The sequence below is a fragment of the Equus quagga genome, chromosome 17 (genome assembly GCF_021613505.1).
Source record: "Equus quagga isolate Etosha38 chromosome 17, UCLA_HA_Equagga_1.0, whole genome shotgun sequence".
Classification (NCBI taxonomy): domain Eukaryota; kingdom Metazoa; phylum Chordata; class Mammalia; order Perissodactyla; family Equidae; genus Equus; species Equus quagga.
This window is the reverse complement of record NC_060283.1, coordinates 16577792-16591377: the sequence shown is the minus strand read 5'-3', so window position 1 is coordinate 16591377 and position 13586 is coordinate 16577792. Positions and strand designations below refer to the sequence as shown.

The 13586-nt window shown below is 36.0% G+C and overlaps 1 pseudogene; it reads right to left on the bottom strand.

Moving 5' to 3' along the window:
* Positions 1-8047: 8047 nt before the first annotated feature.
* Positions 8048-8938, bottom strand: LOC124229121 (olfactory receptor 1020-like; annotated as a pseudogene).
* Positions 8939-13586: the final 4648 nt, after the last annotated feature.

Below are 13586 nucleotides of genomic sequence, written 5' to 3'. Positions count from 1 at the left end.
AAAATTTAAAAAGAATAAAACAATGTACTAATAAAGAGAAAAATGTTTGTTGAGTAAATAATAAAGATAACTTCTGCTATGACTTGTACAAAGATTGGGGGAGACTATAAGAATGATTATGAAGCATGAGGAGAAGAAATTTAAACTTTCAGTTAACTTTTACATAGAATGTTTCAAAACCTGCTGTTGTTTTCCCTCAGGTTTTCCAAGAAAATAGAATTACATCAAAAATCAATCATTAATTTTAATTGCTTATTTTAAGTCCTCTGGAGAAGAAGGCAAGCAATTTTCTCTAGGGTCCTGCTGGCACAGGGAGTGGAAGTAGATATAAGTGTCTTATCATCTCCCCAAGACTAGCTCTCCAGAGGTGGGGATGGGGGCTGCCTTTTCCACTACCAGGTTGGTTTGTAGCTCAGAGAAAATATGGATATTACTGTTCATATAAGGTATGTAGAAATTGCCTTAGATTCAGTTAGTTCTTCATGGGAAAAATCATTTGGGGAAACTTGAGCCACTGCAAACATTAAGTATCTGGAACAGAAAATACCCTCTTTCTACAGAGCTTTGTATAGAGGGCCTGGCTTAGCCAATCTCTTCCATAGCAGTATCTGGAACAACTGTTTCCTGGGACTAGGGGAATAGAAAGGCCTTGAAACTTTTCAGGTCTATATCTGTGAGTTTCTGTGATTTTTTGGGGAAGAGTTGTGCAAGAGAGAATAGGCAGGTATTTAAATAAAATGGAATTAAAAAGACCAAAGTGAACCTTCTGGAAAAACATAACAAACAAGACCTACTCTAAATAAGGTTTTAGAGCTTTGAAAAAGAATATACTGGTTCACAAGGGAAAAAGAAAAAAATAAAGGAAGAAATAATAAGGAAGAAGTTTTAAAAAACCACACTTCCCAGATTTAAAGATAATATAAATTGTTTAATCCATACAATAACATTACTTGGGAGATAAGGAACCAGGGTATTTAATTTGCACATTAGTTTTAAGTTGAATTCAAACAGAAGAAATGTGAAACTTTACCAGAATAAGAGAAATAAGGCAACAGCTCTCAACAACAGATGATTATTTATCTCCCTCTCCCCCTAAGGGGACATTTGACAATATCTGGAGACAATTTTGATTGTCACAATGGAAGGACTATGGATGAGGGTTATACTGCCACCTAGTGGATAGAAGCCAAAGATCCTGCTATACATGGCACAATGCAGAGGGCAACTCCCCATAACAAAAAAGTAATCCAGCACAAAATGTCAGTAGTGCCGAGGCTGAGAAACACGAAAAAGAGAATTAAGAAATAATTTCATAATAGTGATAATTGTCTGGAAAACATTGCCTTCTGGTTGATTGATCTTTAAATGAAAGTTGTACCATTTATTTTACAAAAATATACTGAACTTTAATATGAGGCATTTCTAGAGATAAAAATTTATAATAAAGATCTGAAGTTTCTTATACACTAATATTATATAAATATTGCTTTTGGAAAAACTTTTTCATATATAATGCACTGCTGCAGGAGATTGTTGACAAAAATAATCCTTAGCCAATCTATAAATGAAAATTTGGGAGAGTTTATTCTGAGCTGAAATCTGGGGACCATGGCCCGGGGCCTTTCTTCCCGAAGGAAGAAAGGGCACCAAAGAAGTCGGGTTCACAGAGTGCTTATATACCCCCAAACAGGATGTTTCACATAGGATTGAAATGTCCCTTTTACAATAGTCACGAGAGTGCTCTGTTGGCACAGTGATTGATGAACACAGCAGGTTGGTCTGCTGTCTCAGTGAAAATAGCAGGGTGGCAGGTCTGCTGTCTGGAGCTGAGTGGTCACAGGTGAGCTGGGTGGTCAAAGGTGAGCACAGCAATCAGTTCCTAGCCTAAGGAAAGATGCTTATCCTTAAGGAAATGCCAATGTGGGGGAAGTTGCACCTTTATCTTAAGGCCATTTGTTCTTGCCATAGGAAATGTTTTAAAGCAGATATGCAATGCGTGCTCAACAGCCACAGTCAGGCCCTTTTGGAAAAAACAAAGTCAGGTGGAATTAGGTTTATACCAAATGGCTTCCTCATATACTCCAGTATATCCTGTTGCTTGCCATTTCAATTTGTCAAGATCATAGCAGCATTCTTGCTAGGCTTTAAGCCTAGGAAAAATAAATTCCAAGAATGCCTGGCCCTTGCACGGATGGAATGCCATCTGCATACCTTGCTGATTGTCCTTAAGATACTCCCCAAGAGAATGACCTGGGATGGGCTGGTGTGCTTCCGGGGGATGAAGAATAGAACCTTTGGACTTTGGCTTGCATTTTCCTGCAGGCAAGAGTTCCAGCTACTGTACTTGCTTGATATTCTTTACCCACAAATAAATATGTGGCGATCCAAGGGACCTCACCTCAGTCCTTGAAGGTGATGGCCCCCTGTCCCATTGAATAACATAGATTGTGTTCTGTCAATTTCTGTCCACCCCTTCAGCTGGCTGCCCAGCTGGTCTCAGCAGCAATGCACATATAGAGAATACTTAAATAAGTATACAGCTAGATAAATTTTCCAAAAGAAGAAATACCCCTATAACCAGGACCTAGACCAAGAAACAGAACATTGCCAGAATCAAAAAAGCCTTCTACATGATCTCTCTTGTCTCTAATCTCTTACCCTGAAGGAGTAAGTAACTTCTTGACTTTTATCATGATAGGTTTCTGTTTTTTAACCACACAGAAGTGGATGCTTAGGGTATGCATTGTTTCATTCCAAAACAAACTTGTGCAATGCATCCATGTTGGATGGATGCAATTGCAACACATTCAATCTCATTGTTGTATAGTATTCTTTTGTACAAATATATCATCATTTATTTACCTACTTTCATGTTGATAGGCAGTTGTTTTTACTATTTTCTATTACCAATAATATTAATGTGAACATTCTTATACACATCTTTTATAGAGATAGACACTCACTTATTGTGCATATAAAATCAGGGGTTGAAATTATTTGTGAGTGTGAATATATACAAAATTTAGATTTAATAAATATTTTCATACAGTTTTCTATGATGTATGCCAATCCACACTTCCACTGTCACACTTTCAGTGTGTGAGCTTTGGGCTTTTAAACATCCTCACCAATATGTAATGGTGTCTTTCATTTTAATTTTAGCCATTATGTAGAGTATTTTATTTCTCTGATGACTAACAAAGTTGGATATCCGCTTTTATGAGGTGTCTCAATATCAAAATGCAGAATAGAAAGCCAGTGAAATGAGTTCAGATTGATGGTTTTGAGGGTCCTGCAACTCATGCTATCAATCTACCTGTCATCATTGCCACCTCCATTTAGGGTCAAATGGCTCAGAGATATAATATTCTCCATTGTCATGAATATATTCCAACTCATCTGCTATTTCTTAATCACCCCAAATAGAAATGAGTATATTCACTGATAGATTTATATTAATATAGATATAGAATGTGATGGCTGGATGTTTAATAAAGAATATTCATTTTAAGCCCCTCTTTTGACAGAGTGGAAAGTGAGGACCAAAAAGGAAAAGTGATTTGTTGAAGGTCACAGTTATAGAGAGTTGAGGGTAATGCTTCACATCCAATTTTGTTGTCATTGCTTCTCCAGTTCATAGCATGTTTCTACAGAAGATTTCAAGCTAGGTTAAACTTGCTGCTTCATTAGAAAGAGCCACACACACTGAAATAGTGAGAATTATTACTGTTTTATTTAAAAAATTTTGCTAACCAGTTTTTCACCACCGTGGAGCTAATTGCTTGTATCATTATGCATAGACCCTAATTGTCATCACTGGTTGTGTTTATCTTTAGGGATACCAATGCAGGAAGATATAAGGAAGTACAATAAAGAAATTGACCTATAACACTGACTTATTACACAAATTACTGAAAGAGGCTATGATCTTGGAGCCAGAGATGGGATATGAGAGCCTAAAAATTTTGTAATGATAGTTTGGTCAGTGTCTGGCTTGATATATAGAGAAAGTATGGCTGTAAAGTCTACAGAAAGTGCTAAATCCAAAGGTGAGGTTGAGTAGTGAAACAGAATAAACTGGTGAGGAAAGTCTTCTGAAAGTGAAACTGTATGCTGGGTTATAAATAAAAATCACTGTTCCATTTACTGCAATGAAAACTATCTTTTTAAAAGTAGAATTTTGTCCATACAGATCAGTAGTGAGGTAGTGCTATGGCCAATGTGGGCTTACAACAGGGAAGAATGGAATGGTAGTCTGAGGGTGATAAGAACCAGATGCCTCTTCCCAAATACTGAACAGGAAATGTACTCCAAAGTGCATGAGTTCATCACAACACATAGATATTGGCTGATTTGCAACTAAGTGTGCAATTTCAGCCATGGCCCTAGGATAGAGCCACACAGAATAACATAAAATGCGGTAATCTGGATGAATTATCGAAACTCATTTCTTCACAATGTGTGGTCTGGGACTTAGATCAGTAGAGCAGTTTCAAGCATCTGGTTTGGACATGAAAATCGTGTGGACAGCAGGGGTAGCAGAGAAGAAACCTCTACTCAACTCTAACCAAAAGCGAAGGCAGAGTCAGGAAAAATAAGACATAACGTCCCTGGGTACAGAACTCAAACATGACCTGAGGCTGGGAGCCACAACTGGAATGTGACAGACTCGGTGAGCAGGCTCTAAAGTGAATAAAGACACATCCTGGAAACTCCTTTTCGTGACATGATGCCACGAAAAATACCATCTTTTCTTTCAACACCAGGGGTTTTGTCCCTGATGGGGAATTAGTAGGCTTTGTATGACCTTAAAAAATTTCTTGGTCAATCTCAGATATATATATCTGATGTACATATATAAACAATACATATATCTACACACACACACACACACACACACACATATATATATATATATTAAACCCATGTTAAAGAGATGAGGAAAGTGAGGCTTAAGAAGATTAATTAAACTAAGGCCACACAGCTAACAAGTAAATCATAGTACAGGTTCGCCCTTCTATCTGAAAGTTCACTTTAGGCTACTTTTCGTTTATGGAAGACCCACATTAGTACCTGCTTAGGCTAACTGAAAGAAACTTAAAGAGGATTTTTGTTTTAATGAAAAAAGCTTTCAGAGTTTCTTTTGCAGGGTTCCCTTATGCAGGCAGCAGTGAGGGTGGTGCCACCAAGTTCCTCCCCCAGGAACTGCACTCAGTATGTTAGCATCAAGCCACCATAGCTTTGAAATATGTCTGAGCATCTGGGCTTTTTCCAGATTTATTTTGGTTATTCTTCGGGTCTAGGAATGCTCAAAACTTTTCCCATATAAATTACAGATAATCACTTCTATTTGTGCCATGTCATCTTGTGAAAGTTTCATAGGAATGCTCTACTTCAGATTGCAGGGTTAACGTGTATACAGATTTGAATTCGTTTGTCTCATTTCAAACTGCATTTATTATTTTATTTTATTTATTTACTTTTTAAGATTGGCACCTGAGCTAACTAACATCTGTTGCCAATCTTTTCTCCTTCTCCTTCTTTTTTTTCTTCTCCTTCTCCCCAGAGCTCTCCAGTATGTATAGTTGTATATTCTAGTTGTAGGTCCTTCTGGTTGTGTTATGTGGGATGCCACCTCAGCATGGCTTGATGAGTGGCGTCATGTCCCAACTCAGTATCCAAATCAGTGAAACTCTGGACCACTAAAGCAAAGCATGTGAAGTTAACCACTTGGTCACAGGGCGGGCCCCTCCATTTATTATTTTAAATCTCTCCCTTTTTGCTCATTTTCTTAAATGAAGATAAAACAGAAATAAGTACCAAAATGCTGCTTTTCTGACCATGTTAAAGGCTATTAAATCAGTGTCTTTAAAGGAAAAGGTAGGAGCCAGCCTGGTGGCAGAGTGGTTAGGTCTGATGTTCTGCTTTGGTGGCTGAGGTTTGTCAGTTTGGATCCTGGGTGTGGATCTATGCACCACTTGTCGAGCCATGCTGTGGCAGGCATTCAACATATAAAGTAGAGGAAGATGGGAAAAGATGTTAGCTCAGGGCCAGTCTTCCTCAGCAAAAAGAGAAGGGCTGACAGCAGATGTTAGCTCAGGGCTAATCTTCCTCAAAAAATAAAAATAAAAATAAATAAAGGAAAAGGTGAAGAAAAAACAATGAGATATCCTTTTTCCTTAAACATATATGGGAAATATGGCCAGTGATCCAATGTTACATCACATGAATAGGTTTAATTTTATACATATGAATATATTCAATATGTCTTAATAAATTAGATTAAGTTGGGCGGGATTTGGACAATGATATAGAGGTCCTAATATATGGAATATTCCATGAACAACAAATAAATCATTTGAGATTATAAAAGAAGATATCTAAGAGTAATGTTTTTGTCCTAAAATTCTGTTCAATTAGTAATTGAATACAAGTAAATTACTAAAAACTGCAGGTTATTACTGTGTTGTTTCATTCTCAAGATATTTGATGCACATAACACAGTCCATTTTATACACTAGAAGGATATATAAAATTACAGAAGATGATCTAAATGAAAAACCTGTACAACCCATTACTCTTTCCTTCCAGGAACCAAAAAGAGTGTCTCCATGTTCCTTTCTTGACAATAACCTAAAATAAAATGTTTAATTTTGACAATCTGAAACAAAAGTTATGTTTTTCATAGATGCGTTAATTATTAATTGATTACAGTGAGAAAAACATAAGCAATTAAGTTATTGGAACATTATTAAGATAATGTAACATCCAGCTACTCAGCAATGGCCACTATTAAAATCATGTTTTGAACATGGTTACAGTTAATTTCACAGGTACACAGAGACACAATATAAATCATTACAGATAGAGTACTAAAGTAAATTTGTTCTTTGTGGTTTTTTATTACATGCAAATTTAAGTTAATAACTCTTCCTTTCAACTTAAATTGTATCAATTGGGAATTACAGTTGCTTTTTAAATTTTAACCAGTATAATGCTATGAACACTCCAAGGGAGATGGAGTCCTCTTCTCCAGTGCCCTTTGAGAAAGAAAGTCCAGATACGTTACCTCTAACTTCCATTCATGAAGTTTCTGTACAGTTGTGAATTGCACCATATCTGTTCTCTGTGGTGAGAGCAAGAAGGAAATCCACAACCTCATGGGAAGTCCATGAGATGCAATATAAACCTAGAGTGGCTGTTCCTGGGGATGTCTGCTGATATAAGTGGGGTGGAATGGTAAGGAGTAGAGGATCCGAGAAGTTCTCTACATTAAATGATCGCTGTTACTGATATTTATTCAACCTGGCCAAAAGACAAGAAGAAAAGATGGACATCATGTAAGATCAACATGCTAGACTAAAACAAAGTAAAATAAAGGTATTTGTTTTTGGTAAATTCACAAAGGGTTTTTTTGCGTCAATTTTGTAAGGGACACTCATTCATTTATTCAATATTTTGAATGGCATCCTGGAGCCATAAATAGCATAGTAGAAACATTAGTGAACAAGACAAAAAAGGATCTTGCATTTATGGAATTTTGATTTAGCGCAGGAATTTTTAATTTATTCATATTTATTCATTTACTACTTATTTAATTCTAAATATTATGATGGAACATTTATAGGGTAATACTAGTACATAGGTAGGATACAAACAAACCTAATTTAATCCACTGACACTCCCTTCCACCTGAGCAAGTTTATAAATTCATTTTTTAAAAAAATAATAGGAGCCTCGGGAGTTTTGAATTAACATGGACAGAGGGGTTTCTCTGCCAATGCTATCTCACTGGGGTACAACCATGAACAGATAAGGGAGGTATAAAATTATCTTCTTTGCGAGTTAACCTGTTACTACTCTTCCTTAGTTTGAAGAGAAGATTCAGATCAGTAATGATTACCCCCTACACTTAATTTAGACAAAAAGATAAATGATAGAAAATATCTAGAAAGTGTATTGGTGAGACCACAGGCATCTATGTCAAAGTACCTGAACTTCAGTTCTCAGAATCTTTAAATAAATACTTTTGGGTGAAAATGTAGCATCACCTGGAACATAATTTAGTGTCAATTACTTTTTTCAAGGCAGCTTTCACATCCTTATTCCTTAAGCTGTAGATCAGTCAGTTTAATATAGGGATGACAACTGGGTAGAAAACAGAGACCATTTTGTCTATGTCCATGGAGTAACTTGATTTGGGTCAGAAAAAAATGAACAGAAGTGTGTCATGAAATATAGGCACAGTGGTTAAGTAGGAGGCATATGTAGAGAGGGTTTTGCTTCTCCAACACCTGGGTTCATTCTAAGGATGGTAGATATGATGTAGTTGTAGGAGACAACAGTGATGATGCTGCATCCACGACATAGATACTGAAAGTGAACAACACTATTTCACTGATGGTTGTATCTGATGTGGAAAGGGCTAGAAAGGGTGGGATCTTACAGAAAAAGTGATTGATGATGATATTGGAATTGCAGAATGACAATTGAAATGTGAAACAGGTGTGGATTGCTGAATCTACCAAGCTGACAATGTAGACAACGGATACTAGGTGGGTACAGACCCTCCTGGATATGGCAATTGTAGAAACAAGTGGATTGCAAATGGCTACATAATGGTCATATGCCATGACAGCCAACATAAGACATTCCAAAACTACCAAAAGCCCTAAAAAATACATCTAAGTGGCACATAAATTATATAGAATCCTCTTTGTTCAGATAAAATATCAGCCAGCATCTTGGGAGTGACAGTGGAGGAATAGCAGACATCATAGAATGATAGATTGCTCAGGAAATAATACATGGGTGTGTGGAGTCTGGAGTCTATCTTGATCAGCAGGATCATGCCTAGACTGGCAATCACAGTTATGCCATAGACCAGCAGAAAGAGCACAAAGAAGTCAGTAGACGTAGTGCAGTTCTCAGTAGCCATCACTCAGGTATGGAAATCCTTGCTTGTAAAAGAAGAAAATGTAAATGGAGGGTAACATCATCTTATTTTCTTAACACTTAAACTACTGGTCCTTTCTAATCTTTACTAATTAGAAAAACAGACAAACACCACTAGGACAGCTTTAGGTAAACTGACTCTCTTGGAAAAACACGCAATTTAATATAAATCAATAAAATTATAATGATAATAATATTGCCTACATTTGTAGTGTACTGTACTGATTTTTCAAGACATTTTCATTCAAATTAAATCATTCTATTTCCACACCAGCCATGTAGTATTTATGATGATTTTTGCTACTTGTATCTTATACATTAAAAAATTGACTGTCTCAGAGTTGAGACAATACTTCTTACAGTTAATTTGTCCAGAGAATCCAAATATTCTGACAGGCTTTTTTTTTTTCAATTTTGCAGAAATGTTATATTCTGTAATAGAGAAGCATAGTTAAGTGACTGGTACGGGTAATGAGTACATTTCTTTGTCACCATTCACAATTGTGGAGCTGACAGATCTATGACAAGTTCCTGGATGTAACATTACCCTCTTTTCCATTAATCTGTCAGGTCCCATCCAGCCTCCATAAGCAAAGGATAGAGATAGATGTGATCCAGAACCCTCTGGAGCAGGGAGCGTGGTGGTTGCTGGAGAAGAGGGTGGAAGGATCTCCAAGAGTGATCACTAGGGTGCGCAGACAGGAGTATGCCAGTGCTAACAAGGTCCCTCTGACAGCTGCTGTGCAGCAGGGGAGATTATAAAGAACATTTGGGATGTAATTGTAGGGATGTTGGTAGCACAAATAACAGAGAGGCAAGAAAGGCAGTATTGTTTACAGTGTGAGTTCCTCTGCCCTAATTGAGTAGAATTGACATGATCTGTCTACCAGAAGAGCAGATGTTTTAGACACATGATAAAATTCCACATTCGTACACTGTCCCTTGATGTCCAAGAGAGAACTGTGCATCATCATTGATCTCTACAAATTTTAATATCGCTTATTGTTTTCTTTGATCCCAGTTTCTCTTGAGTGTCTCTGAAGTCTCCATTTCTTTGGTTGAAAAAGGTTGGTGATATTTGGGAGGCCATTTGTATTCTATGTCTCACGGTTATATTTTACCCAAACCAATTATATTACATGCAGTGTCATATATAATCCCCTCTGTTCTGTGAGAATTTAAGAAAAGTGGATTTGAAAGTAGACAAAGGACAGAAAAATAATATATGTATAATTTCCTAGTGATCAGTGTGCAGGTCTCCAAACTGTTGGTCTGAATTTATTTAAATTTCTGTTCCTGTAGATATATCATTAAAAAAAAATCCTTTCCTTTAAAAATGAACATATTTTTTAAAATATACAAAAGTACAGGGAAGAGATTTAAAACAATAAAAAACGTGCAACCACCTCCATAATCCACACTTGCATTTGACTGTATTCCCTACTATGTACTTATGTATTTTAAATAAATTGATAAAATTAATCAAAATAAAATTGTGTAGAATATTGTACTTACTTCTTTAGTTTATAACATACTTTCAGTGGAAAAAGGATAAAAGCACTAAAGAGATATAAAATATAAATCAGAAAAACAGCAAAAAATATTAGTGCCTAACTCAGAACTACTGACTCCTTTCTTGCAGGCATTTCTGTCTGCAGGAGGGTTCAGCATTGTCTCCTGACTGACCTGGATTATATAGCCATCTCTGTGTCTGGCCCCTTGGTATTGAATAGTTTCTCAGGAATAAGTGATCGATGTAATAATATGGTTTATCATCTGATATTTCATACAGGTAGGGTCATTTTGAAAGAGACATGGACATTATTTTGGTGAAGAAGATTGGCCCTTAGTTAACATCTGTTGCCAATCCTCCTCTTTTTGCTTGAGGAAAACTAGACCTGAGCTAACATCTGTGCCAATCTTCCTCTGTTTTGAATATGGGTCGCCCCCACAGCATGGATTGATGAGTAGTGTATGTCTGCACCCGTAATCTGAACTGGCAAACCCTGGGCTGCAGAAGTGGAGCACATCGAACTTAACCACTGCACCACCAGGCCGGCCCCTGGACATTATTAAAATATCTTTTGCTTCTCTCTACATTACTTGCCAATATGATACTTACTTATCAAATATTATGCTTATCCAGTTAATAAGAATTTCTTATTTCCATTTCCAAAATTCCTATGCAGGCATTTCATTTTAATATCATTATTACAAAATAAGAACTCACCCATTCATGTTCACATAGTAACATAGAAACACATACACAAACACTTTCCCATTAAAGATATTCACAAAGTAAAGATTTTTGCAAAACCAGCAAAAAAACTGACCACAATCATACTACGTAGGAATAATTATATTTTGTTTTCTATATGATTGGATTTTTAATTTTTAAACAAAAATGATATCAGAATAAACATATGTTTTATAAGTAAATAAGTATTACGAATAGAAGCAATGCATTTGTTTCTGCATTGTTTATTCAATCTCTCTCTGCTAACTGCCACTTGGTTTATGTACAATTCTTCATATCTGTGAATACTCTGATGTGAGTAAAATTATACATACATAATTTATAACAGCCAGGTGTTTCTTTAAAATAGATTATAAAAAACCTGAAATTGAAGAGCAAAGAGATATTACTTTAAATAAAGGCAATTTTGGCTCTTTTTAAACATAGATGTTCCAAATTATCTAATTATCAATATATATTATCATATATTTATATATTGTCAAATGTCCCGAATTGTCTCTAACAATCTCATTACATGATATACAAACTGAAACAAAGTAGTGACAAGTAAACTTCTAGAGTCTCATAGGCATTGTTTCATTGAATTCATAGAAATTGCTCACCATAGAGTCCTAAATACAGTGCAATAAAAAAAATATACCTTGAAAGACAACTCTCTTAAATACTCTTAAAATGGTATGGTGTGTTTATGTTAAAGTGACATTGGAAATTCACAAAATTAGTGACCAATGGACTCCTGGATTTCTGAAACAACTGAGAGATCATTCAATTTCCACGTGGAAACCAAGGCAGGATCTGAAGAGTATTGAGGAAAAAAAGGGAGCAAATAGCACACTGGGAGGTAATCTGTTTTATTTCTATCAGCTGTGCACTTCAACATAATTAATATTGGTGTGAAGAGAAAGTCATGTGGATGGCAGTTACATCGTACAATTCTGGGAAGTAAATAGAAAATAAAGAAATTGATGTTGTTTGAAGTTGTGCAACCTTGAAGCTTTGGGGGATAATCTCTGTATTGTGCATTTTTTGACTAATATTTTATCATCTATGTGAGCCATTGCTGTCCACTTACATGTATAGGTTGTTATGTGTTCTTTAAATGCCTACAATTGATTAGTGTTCCAAGAAAACGTACAATAATCATGTACAGTAGCTGTACATCTTGAGTCTCAATGCAGTTAATTTGTCAGAAAATTTGTAAATGTACAATTTGTGTAAACAGCAACATCAAAAGCAAGATGTGCAAGGCATGTTCCAGCTTATGCATTGCAATACCTCAGGTAGTTTCATGTTTCTTCTGCACTCTAAATGCAGTAAAAAGAAATTTAGTTTATCTGCATTTTTTGTTTACTTGTTTATCTTACTTTTCTTGTAGAGTTTGTTGCTGCTTTCTATTATGCAGGAACACTTTTCAGGCAATATTCAATGAAATTAATATATTTTTAATTTTTGTAAAAGTAGTTTTGATGACCAATTTTAATGCCTTTTTCAAAATATGTGTCTGCTATTTGTGTGATAATCCCAATGCTAAAATAACAAATGGTCTCCTGTGGGAGATCTTATTGGTGCAAATCTCAAACCACGTAAGTAATTGCTAACAATTTTCCACCAGGTAAACTGAATAAAATGATATATTTGTGGTACCTAAGAGCTTTACTACCACTCTCTGCTTTTCTCGTGCATATTTGGAGGCACAAAAGGAGTCATCCTTGGTGATCTTCCCCTGATTCTTTTCCTTACTCATTTGCCCTAAGGTATTCCCTATCTCCTTGGATGTCAAATTCCTCAGGCTACACTGTTTAGTCATGATCCAAACTTTATCCTCATAAACATTGCTTCTCCTACAGACCATATAATCTAACTCCCACTCCACATTAAATCCCCATTAAATGGGTGGCAATATATTGCTGAAAATTGGATGATCTAAATTACTTCCCAAAGGAAATTGTGTGTTAATAGGGAATGGCCTTTTTAATCATGGGGCAAAAGACTTACGGTAAAATTTAAGGCATGAGAGACACTTAAGTGAGAAAAAATATCTCTATCCATGTGGCTTTCCTGGTATCACTGATCCCTTAATATAATGCCATGCAGGCAACTGTCTATGTATAAATTCATTTGTTCGGAAAATTCTTGTCTGCCCCTAAGGCATGGGCCTATATCAAATTGAACATTTTGATTACGCCACCAAGAAAAATTAGGTTTATTCAGTCTCACTGTTGCAGGAAACAAGATGATGGTGTTCAAGACATTCTATGCCAAAATATGCCATTTTATCATACTGATTATTTTGAATTAATGTTATTTAAGAAACAGCCGGTGCAAGAAGTCCACTCTGACCCTCCTTTGTCTCCCTGAAAGCAGGAAAGAATTG